This window comes from Fundulus heteroclitus, chromosome 7 (genome assembly GCF_011125445.2).
Source record: "Fundulus heteroclitus isolate FHET01 chromosome 7, MU-UCD_Fhet_4.1, whole genome shotgun sequence".
In the NCBI taxonomy this organism is placed as follows: domain Eukaryota; kingdom Metazoa; phylum Chordata; class Actinopteri; order Cyprinodontiformes; family Fundulidae; genus Fundulus; species Fundulus heteroclitus.
Window position 1 is genome coordinate 22,522,713 of NC_046367.1, and position 14,483 is coordinate 22,537,195.

A 14,483-nucleotide genomic window follows, 5' to 3' on the forward strand; every position below is an offset into this window, starting at 1 on the left:
ATAGCTTAGTAGATAGGATTTGATTATTGAAATATAGTGTTAATTCAGATAAACAGCATTCTATAGTGATGTTCTTTGGATGTTCATGGTATTTCAGTTTATACATTCTTGAACTTGAAGAGAAACTGTCTCATTTATTCTATGTGTTTCTTTCAACTATTGTCTTAATATCAGCTCTTTGGGCTGATATTCACTTGACAATACCTAACAGACCGAATTTTTATAAATGTTACACAATCATATTATTGGTTAGTTCATTAGTAGGTGAAGTCAGCAGGTATAAATTGTGGAATGTAAAAGCTTACGAAGACCAGTCTTGGTATTGGAAAATAGGTTTGACAGAAAGACAGCAACTGCGTTGTGAGCCACAAAGAAATGTCACTATGCTAGCAATGTGGTTGATCTGTCAGTGTATCACAGATCTGTTTCAAACCAAGAGGTGAACTTAGCAAAGTTCAGAATTGTAATGATCAGAGGCAGGGGACCCAGAATTCAGCCAGACCAGCAGAGGTTTCTTTAAAAAGAAGGATTTTAATAACAAATCAAAAACAGAGACAAAATCCAAAAAAAACCTGTTGTAACAAAAATGGCAGAAAAACAAACAGTCCAGTTGTGCAGGTAGGGCAGGAACAGCCAGAAAAGGATGGCTCAGGTTACTGAAGACAAAGGGGGTCAAAAATCCAAAAGCAAATCAAAAACAGAATCTTACAGAAGGAGACTCACCCATAACTCAACAAGACGACCTGGCACTGATTCTTCTTCTTCTTCTTCTTCTTCTTCTTTTTTTATGGCGGTTGGCAAGCAACTTTTAGATGTGCATTACCGCCATCTACTGGAATGGAGTGTGGATCGGGACGCTAACTTTAAACACCCCCCTCAAAGCAAAACAAAAAAAAACAACTTATATCTTTTCTATCAATTTTGTTTTCTTGAGATAATTAAATAACTTATATCTTTAGAAGTAGAAATTTTTCCTAAAATATCCTGTAAATTTAACTGTTATTTATTTTCTTGTAACCAACTAACTAATTTCCTTCTCTCAACAGAATATTTTGTACAGAACAACAAAACATGTTTTACCGTCTCTTCTTGACCACAAAAATCACAACTTCCATTTCGATGTTTTCCTATTTTAAATAAATTACTGTTTATCCTTGTATGTCCAAAACGCAACCTAGATATAACTGTTTCCTCCTTTCTATTTCGTCCTGTTCTCCTCATTGCACCAACTTTTCTTTGAATACTGTACAGCCATCTACCAGTTCTATCTTCCTCCCACTGTCTCTGCCATCTTTCCTTAACCTTTTGTTTAATAATAGATTTGATTTCTTCTTTACTAAATGGAACTAATATATCAATAACACTATATTTTGAAGCTTGTTTTGCATATTTATCTGCCAACTCATTCCCTCTTATTCCTATATGTGACGGTATCCATGTAAATATAACTAATAAACCCATTGCTTGAATTCTATAAGTTATTAACTGAATTTCTAATAAAAGATCCGGTCTATTAATAGCGTGATTATTTTTCAATGAATATAATGAAGAACTTGAATCAGAACAAACTATGCTTCTTAATGGACGGACTTCCTCAATCCATCCTAAAGCTAAAATGATTCCCATCATCTCTCCAGTATAAACTGATACTCCATCAGTAATTCTTTTACATTTTTTAACTCTGAATTCTGGAACAATGAAAGACACGCCATTACTGCTATTTGAGTTTTTAGATGCATCTGTAAAAACTTGGACATATCCATAATACTTATCTAAATATGATTGAACCAAATATGGATCTGAAATGTTTTCTCCTTTCCTTTTCTCCAACAAAGTCAAATCAACAACATTATTATGAAATAGAGACGAGTAAACTGGCGAAAGAGGAACTGACCTGGCACTGATGTCTGGTCTCAACTGTTTATATGGAGGAGGAAGCAGGTGGAACCGGTCAGAGATGATTGCAACAGGTGTGGAGTAAGGCAGGTGTACAGAGTGGGTAATTAGACCAGACATCAGTGCAGAGGATCAAAACAAGAAATAAACCAGAAACCAATGCTAAAAAGCTGACAGGACAAGTGGACAGAAACTACACCAAAACTTACTAAGAAACAAAATCACTCTAAAGTAAAAACCTAAAACAGAAAATAAAGCTAAGACTAAAACAAATGACAAAACAGGATAAACTAACAGTAAATAAAAACCCAGACAGGACACAAACTCAAAGCAAGCAGAGAACCTAAAGCAGGAGAGGAAAATGACTCAAAAATAAAACCAGAACAGATACCAGAATATTACAAGAATACTGTTTTGTTTAGAGGTTAAAGTGTGAAGTAAAAATTGTAGCTTGTTTTTTTTTTGTGATTGCCTGTGTCAGGTAGGGGTGAGATAGCTAATGATTACAGTATTTCAAGGTAATACTCCTTGGAAACTCACTTTCTCATGTCCAAGGCCAAAGGAAAATTAGCTTGCTCCTGGTCAGTCATAAGGAAGCCCTGTCTGCAGAGTTCAAGTTGTCTTTTGAGTCTCTGAACTCCAAGATGGATAGCATCAACTCTACTTTGACAGATCGTGGTCAGCATATTTGCTCGTTGGAAGATAATACGACCGCCTCAGACATATGTTTGCTGCAGGTGGAGAAAGTGTGTGCTAGTCTTCAAAGAGATAATGAGTCCTTAAGAGCTAAAGTGATGGACCGGGAGGGATGCACGAGGCGCCAAAACATTCTCATTGTCAGCTTGCGAGAAGGCATAGAAGGTCCCCGTCCATCCTCGTCTGTTCTCAGCTTTTGTCTAAAGTCTTCGGTCAAGACACACTTCCCTCCCCTCCTGAGATAGACTGGATGCATCGGACCCTCGCCTTTAAGCCCGCCCTGGGATCCCGTCCTTGCCCTGTCATCCTGCGCTTCCATCGATTCCAAGAGAGAGACCCGATTATCCGTGAAGCCCGCAGGAGAGGTGCGCTGGCTTATCAGAGTCATATGATTCACCTTTATGAGGTACTACTGACCAGAACTTGTGAAGCAGCATGTTGAATACCGTAGTGCCATGTCTGAACTGTACAAGCAGGGATACAAGCCAGTGTTGCTCTTCCCTGTGAAATTGTGAATCACACTCCCGAACGGGAATGAAAAGTGGCTCTCATCGGCCGCAGAGTCAGCCAAATTCATCCAGGAACTGGATCAGGATCAGTAAAAAAAAACCTGGGTAATGTTATTCTTTTTTGTCTTTGAAACCTAACAGGCTTTTTTTCCTTCTCCCTTCTGTTTTTAAATAATGTTTAAGTGTTTCCTTAATTCAATGCGGCCTGTTTGGTCTATTTGTTAGTTTATGCTGTATTTACATAGCATTGCATAGATGTATACACAGTTTTATTATTTAATGGTATAAGGAATGGTGTTTTAACCAATCTGTTTCATTATGATGCGGTTGCAAGGAGTTAGGATTTAGGAATAAAGAAGTATTAAAGTATACTGCTAAGTCTATCAGAGTCCGGGTGGTTGCCTTTTGCAACACCATCTTTTTTGTGTTTTTTTTCTTCTTTTTTCTGTTCTTTTTTTAATATTTTTTTCTTTCCTCTTTTTGTGTGTATGTGCAGTGGGTCTCTCTTTTATTTACAGTTCACTGCTCATTGTCCTTTTTTATGTATTCCACACCTTGGGTATTATGCATAGTACTGACACCCTGTTGGCACCAGGGGGAGCTTTAAGACTTCTCAGTTTGAATGTTAACTATAGGGATGAACTCTTGTATAGTTAAGTGTAAAAAAGTATTTAGTCATCTAAAACACTTGAACACAAGAATTGCTTGTGTACAGAAAACTCAGGCTCCACTATGGATGGGTTGGTCAGGTACTCCATTCATCATTTAATAGCAAGGCATGGGGGTTGCTATCCTAGTGCATACATTTGTTCTCCTCTCTGTGACAGAAGTGATATCAGACCCTAACAGCTGTTACATTATTGTTCTGGAAAGACTTAACAGCAGCAACCTGGCACTAGTAAACATATATGGTCTGAACTTAGATGATGAGGATTTAAAAAAAGATTTCTTCTCACTTCCTAATCTAAATAGCAGACAGCTCAATCTTGGGGGTGATTTAAATTGCTGCCTTGACCCTTTACTTCACCGTTCCTAAAACAAATCATATTCGGTTTCTAAGTCTTCCAAAATGAACCATACATTTTTGCAGCAATATACAGTCTCAGATGTTTGGTGTTATGTCAACACTAATAGCAGACAATTTTCCTTTTTCTCTCCAGTGCATTCTGCTTTCTCTAGAACTGACTTCTTTCTTTTGGATAACAAACTGCTCTCCTCGGTTAGGTCATGTTGATATAATCCCATCGTAATCTCAGACCATTTTTCCATCACTTTTGGCTCTCTCTCTCTCCCCGGCAGACCTCCTTTATATGGCATTTTAATTCAATCTTACTTAATGATCCTGATTTTGTCAAAACTATTAATGACTGCTTAGACCTGTTTGTTTCAACTAATGTCACTCCTGATATTTCCACAGCAACTGTTTGGTAGACATCTAAGGGATATTTACGGGAATGGGGAGTGGAGGGGGAGGGGGAATAATATCTTACTCAGCATATCTTAGAAAAATAACCATACAGAAAAGTATTGCCCTACCTAGTGCTATATCTGACCTGCAAATGAAATGAGTCCCCTGCCCCAGACCTTATAAGAAGTTTGTTGATTAAAAAAAAAGCAGAATTTGACACTCTTACCTTTGATGCAGCTGTGGCTTTAAAAACCTGGTATAGCTACTATGAGGTCAGTGACAAGTCCAGCAAAATTCTTGAGCTTCCACCCAGCACAGTATTGAAGTGAAAGTATCTAACGGGACTTCCATCTGTCATGGTTTTAATATGCTTAGCCCATATGCAGACACGATACGGAAGCCAGAGCGCAGTTTAAGAAGTTTTATTACGACTGACGGTGAGACAGATCGATTAACCAGAGGATTCGGGGAAACCAGCAGAATCCGGAAAGGGGAACCTCGAGCCCCTCGAGCCTCTCTTGGTGTTACCAAGGTAACACCAAGAGAGTGTTCCAAACCTTGCAATAAACCTTTTAACTATGCGCTGTTGTGTCCGTGTTTGCTGCTTCTAAGTCATTTATGGAAAGTGTAAACATGACATTATACCCACTGTCATCTATTCCTTCACTGTAATTAATCCAATGAGACAACTTGTTAGTTAGATAAAAAGTGCAAATCATAAAACTTTAACGTCATCAATGAAATACTTTATTTGAGTTCGTTTGTGGTTGTAGTTTGCTCTTACCCATACAAAAGGGAAAAAAAAACCAGTAGGGTCAACGTCACATGCGTCTGTCACTTCAGTTATTGAGTGAGAGATACACTCATTTTTCTTAACCTGTGAGGGTAAATGAAAATTAAATTGTACCATTGTCCTTCCAGTTAGTAAAGAAAACTGTCTGTCCCATATATACCAGCTTGGCATTTTATCACGAAGAGGAAAGCAACAAACCCAAATCCAACCCAGGGAAGAGGCTCATGGTGTGGCAGAAGGTGAGACATTTAAATGTACACTGTTATGTTGCATGTGGTAAGGCATACTACAGATGGGTAACTCTATGCTGATATTCAGACTGTGCAACAAGTTTACACGTTTTGCTGCTTGTGTTAAAAAGTCTATTTCAGAAGGTGTAAAATGATACGACGCAAAGACCTAAATTTCTTTGTCTAGATCACAAGAGGCCTACAGATCACTGCATTCCTCAGCTGAATGGCTGAGCTTTAAAGGGTAAACCAACACAACAACAAGATAGAAGTGGAGGCTGTCCTTGTCCTGACATTTCAGGTGAAACAGAGATACCATTAAGCCCAGTTTGTAAAATATGGTGGTGTAAAGAAAACATTTTGATTCTTGGCTCCCTAAGATTAAATGGGAGAGCTCAGTCGAATACCTGATTGCAAAGGGTTCTTTTTAATTTTACAAATGACTGCTTGTTGACTTTATTTAAAAATTAATCAGCTGTCTTGTCTGAACATTGTTTCTATGAAGTCTTTGACACATACTCTTGCTCAATTTGTTTTGATGACACATTTAACCACTTGATTTCTCAGCACTTCCTTTGCATATACATTTATAGCAGATGATAAAGTTTCAGTCTGTTTCTTACTTTCTAATGGTCACCATGTTCCATCTGAAGCAAGCGGCTCTACTCTTCATACAGCTGTTAAATGTGCACAATGTCTTTGAAGGTACAGTGAAGATTTCTTCTTATATTGCATGTTTTCATTCAGATTTGAGTTTTACAGTTAAACTGGTTTTTATATTTCAGCTTCAGCGACTGAGACAACAGCCAATTTCAGTGTGTTGGTGTCCAGCGGTGACCCAGTCACATTCAATTGCAACATAACTGAGAATGGCATAATGCTAATCAACTGGACCAGTGTCCAATTTAATTTTTCATATTTCAGCTCGCCTAATCTGACAACATTAAATTTCCCATCTGAAAGAGTGAAACTAGACTCTAATATACCTTCCAAGCTCACCATCAGTAGAGCACAACATGATGATGAAGGACTTTACACATGTACTATAACAGGTGGAGAAGGTGTTCACAAAATCACATGGAGTTTAACTGTATCTGAGAAAAGAGGTACGCAGACAAATGACCGATCAGTTCCATAGCATAAATTGTACAATTAGAAATCTTCTTCCACACTAATGATTATCTTCTTTTTTCAGGTTCTCGGTTTTCAAAGTATATTTTTTTCATTCTATCACCAGCCATTGGACTGCTTCTATGTTGCATCATGTTAGTTGTCTGCCTCTGCATGTGAGTAATAGCTTCTGAGTTTACATTTACAATTTATTTCTGTTAACAATGTGACAACTCAGGCACATCTTAATGTTAAGTTGTGTACTGAATCATTAAATTTACTTCATTTTGTTTTTCTGGACATTTTGAAATGGCTTGAATCTGTTGAACCAAACATCATTAATGCTAAATAGTCATTGGTCAATCAAGCGTCACTCTGAAATGGTATTGGTCAATGTTAATTGTAAACGCCTCAAATGGTGTTAGGACTTTAACTGTTTAACTCTCTGTGTCTGAAAGAGAAATATTATATTGATCTCTGTGAAAGGAAAAGAGATACATTTTATACTAAGTTAGATTTAAAGCGCATGTTGATTGGCTATTGATAACTTTTTTTACCAGCTCTTTAACCATCCATCCATTTTCTTTAGCTGCTTATCCATGCAGGGTGGTAGGGGGCTGATGGTTATCTCCAGCAGTCAATGGCAGGAGGCGGGGTGAACCACCATCATGTCAAATTGGTTCCTGTAATTGGTTCCTGTATTATTTCAGCAGAAGACATTGCAACAGAGAAGAAAATCAGAAACCGGTCCAAAACCAGTATCAGCTTCAATCAGAAGGACAGGTCAGAATATTTTATGTATTTTGTAAATGTTTCTTCTTCACTTGCCGTCTTAGACAATGGGGTTTATTTTCAGGGAATATGATCAACTTTTGACATCACTTCCTCCTTTATTGGAGCGTTCTTGTCTGCTTCTGCCGATACCAGATTCAATTCAATTAAATTTTATTTATAAAGCGCCAATTCATGAAACATGTCATCTCGAGGCACTTTAAAAAGTCAAAATCAATCATATTATACAGATTGGTCAAAAATTTCCTATATAAGGAAACCAGTTGATTGCTTCAAAGTCCTGAGAAGCAGCATTCACTCCTGGAGAAGCGTAGAGCTACAGGGAGAGCCGTCTGCATTGTCCATGGCTTTGCAGCAATCCTTCATACTGAGCAAGCATGAAGTGACAGTGGAAAGAAAAACCACCCATTAGCGGGAAGGAAAAACCTCCAGCAGAACCAGGCTCAGTGTGAACGGTCATCTGCCTCGACCGACTGGGGGTTACAGAAGACAGAGCAGAAACACAACAAGACAGACAAAAAAGCACAGAAGAACACATTGATCCAGTAATCTGTTCTACATTAGATGGTAGTAGTGGGTGATCTGTCTTCTCTGGATGATGTCACAGTTAACAGAACGTCAGACCAGGTGTACCTACTATGAAGAAAAGAGAGAGAGAGCAAAAAGGTTAAAAGATGAAATGACAACACTCATTTCAATGTAATGAAATGCAAAAATGGAGAACAGTAGACTGGAGAACAGTAGAAATCAGTAGAGTGAGAAAAATAGGCCCTGATGTCCTCCAGCAGCCCAAACCTATAGCAGCATAACTATAGAGGTAGCTCAGGGTAACATGAGCCACTCTAACTATAAGCTTTGTCAAAATGGAATGTTTTAAGATTAGTCTTAAAAGTAGACAGGGTGTCTGCATCACAGACCAAAACTGGGAGTTGGTTCCACAGGGGAGGAGCCTGATAGCTAAAGGATCTGCCTCCCATTCTACTTTTAGAGACTCTAGGAACCACCAGCAGACCTGCAGTCTGAGAGCGAAGTGCTCTGTTAGGAACATACGGGGTAATCAGAGCTCTGATATATGATGGAGCTTGATTATTAAGGGCTTTACGTATATATTAGAAGAAGAATTTTAAATTCTATTCTTGATTTAACAGGAAGCCAATGGAGGGAAGCTAAAATAGGAGAAATATGATCCCTCTTGTTGATTTTCATCAGAACTCTTGCTGCAGCATTTTGGATCAGCTGAAGACTTTAAACTGCATTTTGTGGACTTCCTGATAGTAAAGAATTACAATAGTCCAGCCTTGAAGTAATAAATGCATGGACTAGTTTTTCAGCATCACCTCTGGACAGAGTGTTTCTAATTTTGGCGATATTCCTGAGGTGAAAAAAGGAAACTCTGGAAACCTGTTTAATATGGGATTTAAATGACATGTCTTGGTCGAAAACAACAGCAAGATTTTTTACTTTATTACCAGAGGCCAAATTAATGCCATCCAGATTAAGTGAGTGATTAAGAAGTTTATTTTTTGAGGACTCTGGTCCAAAATTTACAACTTCTGTCTTGTCAGAATTTAAGTACAGGAAATTTAAAGTCATCCAGCTTGTGATGTCATCAAGACATGACTGCAGTCGAAGTTACTGATTGGTTTCATCAGGATTTATGGATAAATATAGCTGAGTGTCATCAGCATAACAGTGGAAATTAATCCCATGCTGTCTGATAATTTTGCCAATCGGAAGCATATATATATATAGTAAAGAGAATTGGTCCAAGGACTGAACCCTGTGGTACTCCACAAGTGACCCTAGTGTTTGAGGAAGATTTATTATTAACATGAACAAACTAGAATCTGTCTGACAGATAGTATTTAAACCAGCCTAATGCTTTCCCCTTAATTCCTACAGTATGCTCAAGTCTTTGTAGGATAAATTTGTGATCAACTGTATCAAATGCAGCACTGAGATCTAACAGGACAAGTATAGACACAAGTCCATTATCTGAGGCCATGAGAATATCATTGGTGACCTTCACCAGAGCTGTTTCGGTTCTATGATGAGCTCTGAAGCCTGACTGAAACTCCTCAAGTAGGTCATTACTTTGTAAATGTTCACAAAGTTGATTAGCAACTACTTTCTCAAGAATTTTAGATAAGAAAAGAAGATTAGATATAGTTCTGTAAAACTGATCTTGATCAAGAGATGGTTTCTTAAGTTAAGGTTAAGGTTTAATAATAGCTACTTTAAAAGCCTGTGGTACATATCCATTTACTAAGGATAGAAAAATCATGTCTAAAATAGGACCACTGATCAAAGGCAATACCTCCTTAAACAACTTGGTTGGGATTGGGTCTATCATACAGGTAGAAGGTTTAGATGAAGCTAAAATTTTAGATAGCACAGAAAGCTCTACTGCTTCTAAACAGTTCAGACACTGTGCAGGTTCTAAAGATTCCTCCAACGCTGCCTCACTTACTGAGGACGAGGTAATCGTGTTTGGGAGGATGCAAATTATTTTATTTTTAATGGAATCAATTTTATTTATGAAGAATCCCATAAAATCATTACTGCTAAGAGCTAAGGGAATAGATGGATCAACAGAGCTTTGACTCTTTGTAAGTTTGGCAACTGTACTAAAGAGAAATCTAGGATTATTTTTGTTCTCCTCAATTAATGATGAAAATATGCTGCTCTAACTCTGCGAAGGGTCTTGTTATACAACAATAGACTGTCCATCCAGATTAGGTAGGATTCCTCTTGGTATGTAGAGCGCCATTTTCTCTCCAATTTCCTAACATTGTGCTTCAAGGAACGCAGCTCTGAATTAAACCAGGGAGCCAGCTTCCTTTGAATAATCACCTTTTTTTTTCAAGGGAGCTACCTTGTCTAATGCAGAACGCAATGACGAAGTAATACCGTTAAGAAAGACATCTATTTGTGAATGGGAAGAAACAACATTGCTGCTATCTGCAGGGTATTTCTGCAATACTGACGATATTAAAAGGGGGACAGACTCTTTAAAGTTTGATGCAGCATTGTCCGATAAAGATCTACTATAATGGAACCCTCTTTTGGGGGTGGAGAACTCAGTTAGATTAAACTCAAATGTTATTAAAAAAAATATCAGATAGGACAGGGTTGTAAGGAAATACTGTTAATTCTTCACAATCAATGCCATATGTCAGCACAAGGTCTAAAGTAGGGAGCCAAGAGTGGGTTGGTTTATGCACATTTTGAACCAAAACCAATTGAATCTAGGATAGTGTTAAAGGCTACGCTAAGGTTATCACATTCTGTGTCAACATGAATGTTAAAATCCCCCACTATAATAACCTTGTCAGTGTTTATCACCAAATCAGATAAGAAGTCTGACAATTGATCCAAAAACTGAGAGTAAGGGCCTGGTGGACGATACAAAACAACAAACAGAAGAGGTTTTATTGCTTTGCAATTTGGATGAGGGAAACTGAGGGATAAATGTTCAAAAGAACTGTAGTTAATTATTGGCCTGGGACTAATTAATAAATCAGACTGAAAGATGGTTGCCACTCCTCCTCCTCTTCCCACAGATCTGGGAATGTAGAAATTTGAATAATTGGAGGGAGTTGACTCATTTATACTAACGTAGTCCTCTTGTAGCCAGGTTTCTGTGAGACAAAATAAATCAATCTGATTATCGGAAATCAATTCATTAACTAACAAAGTCTTTGGAGGGAGAGACCTTATATTTAATAGACCACATTTAATTGTTTTATCTTTTGGTTCAAGGTGAGCCGTATTGATTTTTATTAGATTTTTATGATTTGTTCCTTTTAGATAAGTTTTTGATCTATTAAGTTTTGGCCGTGGGAAAGATACCGTCTCAATGGGGTAATGGGTGGGTAACAGTACAGAAGCTGCAGAGAGGTGTGTTAAACTACGGCTCTGCTTCCTGGTCTGGACTCTGGGTTGTCAGCATTTAGGAGAACTAATTAATCCGGCCAGATTCCTAGAAAGAAGAGCTGCACCATCCAAAGTAGGATAGATGCCGTCTCTCCGAAACAGACCAGGTTTTCCCCAGAAAGTTTGCCAGTTATCAATGTACCCCACGTCGTTTTCAGGACATCACCTAGACAACCAGCGGTTGAATGATGACATGCGGCTAAACATGTCATCACTGGTCAGATCAGGCAGGGGACCAGAGAAAATTACAGAGTCCGACATTGTTTTAGCAAACTTACACACCGAAGCAACACCAACTTTATTGACCTCCGATCGGCGTGACCGGGTGTCATTACCGCCAGCGTGAATAACAATCTTACTGTATTTACACTTATTCTTAGTCAGCAGTTTCAGGTAAGATTCTGTGTCGCCCGTTCTGGCCCCTGGCAGGCATTTAACTATGGTCCTTGGTGTCTCTAGTGCCACGTTTCTGACTATTGAGCTCCCAATCACCAGAGTCGGCTTCTCAGCGGGTGTGTCGGTGAGTGGGGAAAACTTGTTAGAAACGCAGATGGGTTGGTGGTGACCTAGGGGCTGAAATCTATGGCTATTCTTCCTACGAACCGTCACCCAGCCGGCCTGGTTACCTGGCTGCTCGGGTGCTTCTGGAGGACCGCTACATAAAGTCACTCTATGTGGCTCCGCGCTAGCAAAGGGGCGGTTATCAGCTGATTTTTCCACAGCACGGAGCTGGGTCTCCAATTCTGACACCCTCGCCTCCAAAGCTACAAAAACACTACATTTATTACATGTACCATTATCACTAAATGAGGCAGAGGAATAACTAAACATCTGACACAGAGAGCAGGAGATAGGGGGAGACTTAGACAGAGATATCAAAGCGGAGGAGAGAGTAAAGGGGGAAGCAATTGTGGAGCTAAAGCTAGGCTAGGCTAAAGCTAGGCTAGCGCCCTTTTACTACGCCAAAAAAGCAAACCATGAGAAACACGAGGAGTTCCCAAGCGCGATGTGCAGCAACAGAGAATGTTTTAAAAGTGCTTATGTGTTAAAAACAGATGTTACAGTAAAGATATTAAAGAGAAAAGCGAGAGAGTCTGGAGCAACAAACCGTCGCTCATGCCGTGAAAACAGGAAGTGACACAATACGCATTACCGCAAACAGGAAGATGTGGACAGAACGTTTATTGCCACTTCTAACAAACAAGCAACTCTGACTCCACAGTCTCATCAGGTCACAAGAAGCTAAACTTTTTCCGCAGTCATCTCTGACTCATAGCCTTGTCAATGTGGTTACTTTTTCTTCTGCTTCTTGCAGGTTTTTTTCTATTTGTCTCTCCCGACCACTAACTGTGACTCTGTCTTTATGTTCCAGGATGTCCGCACTCAACCACAAGCTTGTACAGATCAGTGGAGGAGCAAACGGCAGAGGAGAGAGTACATGGAGAGGCTGAATTCAATTTATGGTAAATTCTGAGCTGAGTTGCCTTTTATTCACTTTAAGAAAGAGAACCAGTTTGGAAGATATTAGTTGTTGATTTTGTATTAAAGTAGGTGCTTTAAAATATCAATAAAATGGATTCACTAATCAACAACGTAACTGTTTAATCTGCAAAAGCTTTGTATTACTGACATGTCTTGCTGATTGTTTTCAATTAAAATATGTCATTTAAAAGCATCAGTTCAATCATTTACTCATGTTGATTTGGATTGATTTTACTGGGTAACTGCAGTGTAGTGTAACTTATGCCCAGTGGAGGGCAGGCGGTGTCATGCTGAATGTCATAATGCTTTGAGTCTACAGTCAATCAAGTCTTTACACATCCTCTCATCGGCAAACACGTATTTCCGCCGGTTGCCTCGCATTAAGTTATGCGTCACGAACATTGCAGCAAGCGTAATCAGCATTGCTTTTTGAAAAGTGGAGCCAGGCTTTCGCTTTTTTATCAGCCATGCTTGTTTTGTTGACTGTTTCAGCAGTTACTCATGTCATTATGCTCTTGCGCATGCAATGCTGTGTTCAGGTCAAGCATGGAAAATTGGCCACTCTTCCACTCCATCAGTGTCATAATGATGCGTATAGGTCCTCACTAAGACTAAGAAAGTAGAGCACATCACACATGTTTTAAAGTTCTTACACTGGTTTCCTGTATCTCAGAGAAAATACTTTTAAAACATTTCTGTTAGTCTATTAATCACTTGGCACCTAAATACATTACAGACTTGTGTTCAGTGTATCAGACCACTAAGGTCTTCTGGCTCAAGACAACTCTGTATACCCAGAGAAAGTATAGAGAAACTTCATTTAGTTCCTATGCTCCACTTATCTGGAACAAGCTGCCAGAAGATTGGAAGAGTGCTGAAACCCTGAGTTCCTTTAAATCAATTTGTTTAGAGTTGCTTTTGAATGTCAGTTTTCTACTCTAACTGTTGTATTTCACTGAAACCTCAATTAGATTAAGTTTTTAGTTCAACTTTTCTTGACCTGATGCTACTATGTTCTTTCACGCTGTATGTTTTATTTTATGTTCAGTTCATGTACAACACTTTGTATTTCTTGTTACTGAAATGTGCATTAAAAATAAACTTGCCTTGCTTAGACATGTATGCCATCTGCAATCTGGTTGGTTAAATTGTTCCGAGGAAGAGCAAGTGTGAGCTGATGTCACATTTGTTAAAATCCCCCGATTAAAAACACTGGCTGCTCTCCACTTTGATTGTAAGCTCTGTTGTACAGTAGGTGTCAGAGATGGGACACTAGTTCATAGCGGTTACAGACCTGTCTCTCTTGTGGTATAGTACAAGAAATTACATTTTACAGATGGTATGAATGTTTTCTTGTAAACGGACTGCCTGAAGAAGAATCACATCAAGGTCACAGACCTATTTGGAGATGTCAGTCCTAAAATCTGTGGAGGCACTTTGCGTTGCTGAGTGACTGGATTGTTGGGGAACCTAAAGGATTTAGATGTCCTTATTTCTCCCTTTGTATAGTGGGTCCTAAACAAAGTAACACCAAAACAAAAGTGAACAGAAAATGTTTTGAGAGCAACTGGTCCGGTCCATTACTTGACAAAGTGTTTTTCTGCGCAAGGAACATCTAAAGGGGATCTTAC

The 14,483-nt window shown here is 38.8% G+C and overlaps 1 long non-coding RNA gene and 1 other non-coding gene across 2 annotated transcripts; one reads left to right on the top strand and one right to left on the bottom strand.

The window, feature by feature from the left end:
- Positions 1-780: 780 nt before the first annotated feature.
- LOC118563718 lies at positions 781-1,805 on the bottom strand. The gene is made up of 2 exons (XR_004931382.1): positions 1,081-1,805; positions 781-875 (listed from the first exon to the last, which is right to left on the bottom strand). It is a non-coding gene; the product is annotated as an uncharacterized LOC118563718 (long non-coding RNA).
- Positions 1,806-5,856: 4,051 nt separating this feature from the next.
- Positions 5,857-14,236, top strand: LOC110366438. Its single transcript, XR_004931383.1, has 5 exons — positions 5,857-6,237; positions 6,318-6,638; positions 6,728-6,818; positions 7,353-7,425; positions 12,743-14,236. It is a non-coding gene; the product is annotated as an uncharacterized LOC110366438 (transcript).
- Positions 14,237-14,483: the final 247 nt, after the last annotated feature.